The sequence below is a fragment of the Myodes glareolus genome, chromosome 1, assembly GCF_982192425.1.
Source record: "Myodes glareolus chromosome 1, mMyoGla1.1, whole genome shotgun sequence".
Lineage (NCBI taxonomy): Eukaryota > Metazoa > Chordata > Mammalia > Rodentia > Cricetidae > Myodes > Myodes glareolus.
Window position 1 is genome coordinate 18,803,886 of NC_142026.1, and position 6,224 is coordinate 18,810,109.

The following is a 6,224-nucleotide window of genomic DNA, read 5'->3' on the forward strand; positions in this document are numbered from 1 at the left end:
CCAGAACTCATCCTAGGATTGGCTGAAGTCTCTCCTGCAGATTGCTCACAGATTCTGGCATTTCCTGTTATGTGGCCCTGGATCGGTTTCACATCCCTCCACCCATCAATCTTCTTGTTGCGTCTGTTTCCTAGGGAACCCAGGCTAAGATGGCTATTGAAAAGAACTTTTACGTATTTGAAAGTTGGGATTCCATTATAAGTATACACATAATAGTTCCCCATCCTTAAGTGAGTGTGAGTGACTAATAGCATCCAGTTATGACTAAAGGGAAATCTGAAATGAAATGAAACATAGTTCCAAATACCATTAAGTTGATATTCTGGTCTCACTTAAAACCCTTTATTGGATCACGAATAAAAGAGAATATAAGTCCAATATATTATTTTATTAATTCTTTAAGAATTTCATACAATGTGTTTTGTTCATATCCACTCCCTCTTCCCCCTGACTCCTCCCAGATCCATTCTCACCTCCCCACCCCTCCCAACTTTATGTCCTTTTTATTTTTAATAACCTGTAATTATTAAGACTGGAAAACCTTTTCTCTTTCTAAAAAAAATAAAAGCTGGCTTTTAAATGATATTGAACTAGAAGATCAAAATAATGAGCCTACCTGGGTTCGCCACATGTTCCTCTTTAACCTCAGGGGTAGTTTATGGACCTAGGAAGGCATTACAGAGAAAAGAGACCTAGGGGGATGTTGTTGGTAGATCATGTAGTCCCAAGGTACTCAGAGCTTGAACAGAACCCTTACCACAACCCCCAGATGTCCTTATGGAAATGTGATCATCTACCCACTGCTCCCAGCATTTGGTGCCAGCTCATTCCTCCGTCTACTCAGTGCACCTGGGTAGATATACATGCAGCCTTGTCCAGATCTGTGCTCTTCCAGGTCTTTGAAGCCGGAGGGTGTAAGATGAGGCAATGGGTCCAGGGGATTGTCAGATCTACCATCTGTAAGTATCCAAAGTGGACAGTTGTGCCAGTGGTAATTATTCTCGAGAGATGCAGCTTAGTCTACCTGACTTCCTGCTTGCTTTCCATGCACATTATTTATGCTTTCATCATTGATCTGTCAGTCCAAAGGTCTTCTAGCAAATATGGGATTTAAATTAAAAAATTATGTGCATGTGGGTCTTACCTGCATATATGTCTGTGCACCAGACATATGCAGTATGTGGGTACCTGGTATTCCATGAAGTCAGAAAAAGTCAGAGCCCCTGGGACTGGAGTCAGAGGTGGGTGCTGGGAAGTGAACCAGGTTCCTCTGGAAGAGCAGCCAGTGCACCTAACTGCTGAGCCATCCCTCCAACTCCACATACATGTATCTTTAAACTTAAGTTGATCAGAGAGGGTCTTGTTGCTCACGACTGTTTATTTGGACTCATCCAATCAGCCATCAGCCTGGAATTCCCTAAGAAGGTGAGCTAGCCACCCTGAGAACAGAGCCTGCCTCATGGCCTGCCCCAGTGTCCTGCCGCAGCCAGCACCCTCCAGTATGTAAGAGAAGACTCAAAACCCCAAGGGAAGCACCTGCGTGTCTGTTAGTGGTGTGCCCTAGGTTAGAGAGAGATGGGTAATCAGAAGTGGTGGCTACCTATGCTCACACGTGTAGATTTTCAAGGATTTAGACAAGAAGACGGCAAATGGGTTTTGCAAACCTTGAGTATGAAGCCTAGAAGAACGCGAGGGAGGACACAGCCTCATTCCCAAGTACTAATGAACTCAGGTGTCTGAGATTGGGCCCAGTTGCCATGGAGCCTCGAGCATGTTCTAGATATTGAATGCCTGTCTGATGACAGCTTGTTTGTCTCTTTCTCCTGAAGGACTGCAAAATGTGCAGAGATGCTCTTGGTTCGTGGTTTTTTTTTTTTTTTTATGATTGTTTGCAAGCTGACGGAATGGTAATTCACTGTATCTTATTTTGTGTTTGGAGATGCTCCGGCTTCGTTCAGACATTTTCTACATTTTTTTTTTCCATTTGTTACTTCTTCCCAGAAATATGTCAAGCCTGCGTTCTCCTCACTGCAGAGGCCACTGGAAGAGTCTGTTTGCTAACGAGGCCTGTAAGGATGGAGAGTGGGCGGGATGTGCGGAGAAACATATTCCAGAATGCTTTTCACCCACACAGCCGGGATGGAAAGAAAAGCTCTCTACTCCACAAGCTGCTTGCACAGCCCCGGCTTTATCCTTCCCGCCTCCTTACTTCAAGTTTCACAACTGAGAAAGCAGGGCATAGTCTTCCTAGTGCAGAGCAAGCCGAGAGTCAGGCTATTTTAGACTCACTGCTAGCATATGGTCCAGGGACTCCAGAGAGGACTTCTGTCAAAGAACTTTCTTCCTTCTTCAGGTCTGATTTTTCAACATCCATCCTAAGTAAACGGGGGATAAAGAGAGCCAACTTAATGTAGGTGACTTCCACTCAGAGGTTCTTTTGTGTGAGCTCAGTGGGGGTACTTTAGGTCTCTAATAGTTCGGTTTTACTGTCATTAATGCATGTATTTGATTGGCCGAAGGCGAACAGAATCACTATACAGAGGAAGACAGGGAAGAGCCCGGTCTCTCTCAGTTGCACAAGGAAGTCTGACTGCCCGGTAAAGTCAGCCCTAGAACCGTTGTCAGGTCATTACAACCAGAGAAACAGCAATGGGAGAGAGAGAGGGAGAGAGACACACACTGAGAGACAGAGGCAGAGAAAAATCAGTCAGGATGATCACAACCAGAGAAACAGCAGTGGGTGACAGAGTCTTGAGACAGAGAAGATGAAAGAAAAGAGAGAGAGGGGATGAGAGGATACACACACACACACAGGCACACACACACACACACACACACACACACACACACACAGAGAGAGAGAGAGAGAGAGAGAGAGAGAGAGAGAGAGAGAGAGAGAATGAATCAGAGTAGGATAATAGCAACCAGAGAAATAGCAATGGGGAGTGAGAGAGAGAGGGAGGGAGAGAGAGACAGAGACAGAAGGACAGAGAGAAAGAGAGAGACAGGTAGACACAGAGAGACACAGAGGCACGCAGAGAAAATCAGCGCAGGATAATCACAACCAGAGAAACAGCAACAGGGAAAGAGGAGTTCGCGAGTGAGGAGAGCGAGGCGAGCAGGAGGGAGAGCATTAGCTTTTCCTCTTCCTATTCATGAATCCATCAGGCCTGATAGGCAGGATGATCTGGGCAACCATACCAAAAGCATTTGCAGATGAGGGACTGCGAAACCCTGCCTATTAATGGTATAGGCAAGCATGCTAGGTCTCATAGAGCTCCAATGGCACCCCTCGCCCTCCTCACTTTCCCAGGTAGTTTTTCAGATTCCTGATGACTGTAGAACACCGAATACGCTAGAAAACTATTTTTGCATCTTCTCTAATTAAGAAACAGTATCATATGTTTGTGGTGCTAATAGCTTCATTCTGTGAAAAGTTGAGACTGAGAGCTCCTCCCCCCGGGGTAGAATGACTTGAAAAGAGCCCAAGATTTTCTGCTAAAGTCTGGTACCTTCCTCCTTTCATTCCTTCTAATTTTCATGTTGAAACTTTTTCTTCTGGTCAAGACATGATCATCATTACAGGACTCTACTTGAAAAGCAAAAGCAAATTCTGTCTGAAGGGATTACCGTCATTCCAGTTGAAATGGCCCTTAAATGCCAAGTAGGGACTTCTTCACAGAGTTGACCCAAACCAGTTCTACAGGTAAAGCCATCTGTGGGTGTAAGAGTCACTATGTAGAGGATGTCCCTGGGAGGTCAGACACTGGGCAGAGAGGCGTTGGCATGGGGAGAGGCAGAAAGAAGCTGTTTACATTGGAGGTATGTCTTTGGCAATGTATTCTGCAGCCATAGGTCATCAGGAAGAAGTGAATGGCAAAGAGAAAAATAGGTATTTCTACTGGAAAGAAAGGTAGGGCAATTGCGATGAAGAAACACAGATGGTGGCATATAGAGCAGGTCCTGCGTGTCAGGATTGAATTTTATTCAGGGCTGGCTTGTTAAATCCCAGCACTGAATGGAACTGATGGACATTTCGAACCAATGTCTTGGAGGCTTGTTTGCCATAGTACTGTGTGTCACAAGGGTAAAAGTGAGTGAGAAGAAACTAGAAATGCTGAAGGAGGTGGGATGCCCTGCAGATAGGTAACTGGGGTTTTTGACCCACTGATTCATTAGATTTTTGACTGGGACCCTCCTTTTGAATCCCGTTTTAACATCCGACCATCTTTATTCCGTAAGGACAGTTATCAAATTTGTTTCCTTGTGTCTGCCTTTATTGATTACAAATGTCCTCAAATGTCAAGACCATGGAAAATGGTAACAGACTATCAATTCCTCATGTTAACAAGCACCACATTTCTTCCAAAATATCAGGAAAAAGTGCGGGGAGAAAGAATCACCACACAGATGATTTAAATCATTCAGTTTATAAAGATCCAGAGAAGCAGACTTCGGTTAGGGAGCAAGCTGCTTGGAATTGAATTTAATTTAAAGATGGACAGTTTTCCTATAGGGTAGGCATTCTGTCTTCCTGAAGCCAGAATAGATTCCATCCAGATGCCTCATGTTTTTGCCCCGAGAGCAAACATTACATGGGAACTGAGCTGAAGGAGCTGAACAAAGCAACCTTGTAAATTCTAAATTCGGGTGATTGCATCATCTAAGTCCTAAGCATATTAAGAGTCCAATCCAGCTTTTATTTTTATTGAGCATTTGTAACTAATTCCCACTGATCAAAGACAATTTAGTCTCTCCACCCCCCACCCCTTGTTTTTCTTTTTGGCAAATAAATCGTATTCTGGAAGGATGACATGGGAATCACTCCTCTTTCCAGCGGCCATACAAATCTGCTATTGCAAGGGAACGTCAAATGGGGGAAAGCAGTGCATTTTGGGAATTCATTAAGTGGCTGAATTCATTAAATGTTGGAAGGAGATAATTTAGACCTTTTTTGTAATGCAATAATTTGCAACTGTATAATTATCAGGGCTTGCTTTAGTCTGGGACAAAAATCTGATATTTATACTTAAATGAAAATTATCTTCCACTTATACTGACAAAAATATGAGCTTCTTATTTGTGGTTCTTTGGAAGATATGAGGTTATAGGATCGCCACTTTCCCTTTTCCCAATTATGACTTGGTTTTGGGAGAGGGGGTAGAGCAGAGCAATGCAGCCCAGGGTGCAGATGGTACCTGTGTGAGGCTTTTGACCTAAGTAGAAACAGAAATTCGAAGCTGGACAAGGAGGTTTAGATCTTACCCCTGGTCCCTGCAGACTGTTACTGTCTTTTTGTTGAAAAATAATGAAGACTATGATTGTAATGAGCCCCGGATATATGTATTTGGGGGTTTAGGAAAAGGCGCCAAATATAAAGACTTTTCATTTGGTAGGAGGTGCAGAAATGGGAACTTCGGGGTCTGGGAAGTTTAAACTTTATTAAAGGTAAACGCACCTCTGGCAGGCTAATGTCGCTGGAATAAAGGAAAGATGGCACACATTAGTTGACCCCCCCAAATTTGTTAAGAGCTGTCATTCTTGCTAAACAGGCAGCCTTCAAAGGAAACTGGGAAGTTCTTCTCCAAAGGGTAGGGGCCAAAGATGACTGTCTGCTGACCAAAGAGGACTGTTCACAGGAAGTTTACGGCCCTAGACTAAGCCTCTGGATTGTGAACATGAGCTCTGGGATCACAGTCTTGGTATGAGGGTGATTATGGTTTCAGCCTCTTGTGGGGGACACTGTCCTATTCTCTGTCACATGGTTCCCACAGCAGCGCCAGGAGGAGTTCTGGTCTCACATTGTAGATACAGAAACTGGTATACTAAGAGGCTTAGTGACTGGGTGGGTACTTCAGGGTCAGTGTTGGATGCTAGGTCGCTTCTTTGCATCCTCACGGTTGCTGCTGCCTTTTTAGAGGTTACAGTCCTCGGACTTTCTGAAGGTGACCTGTCCTCTGAGAATGTTCTCACTGAGAAGTCGTTTAGTCAGCCAAAATGACAGCTGCCTCTTGGGACAGTGACCCACGCACAGTTAGAAAAATAGAGGATTGTATTTGCCTTTCTTGTTTGACAGCTGATCAATGGAGTAGAGAAACATCGGCTGTGCCTTGGGCCCATGGAATTTCCATGCTGGAAATATGTGGAAAAGAGAGAATCTTGTGTTCCAGGGGGTGATAAATGACTATGAATGGCTATAATGTATTTTTTCTGACAATACATTC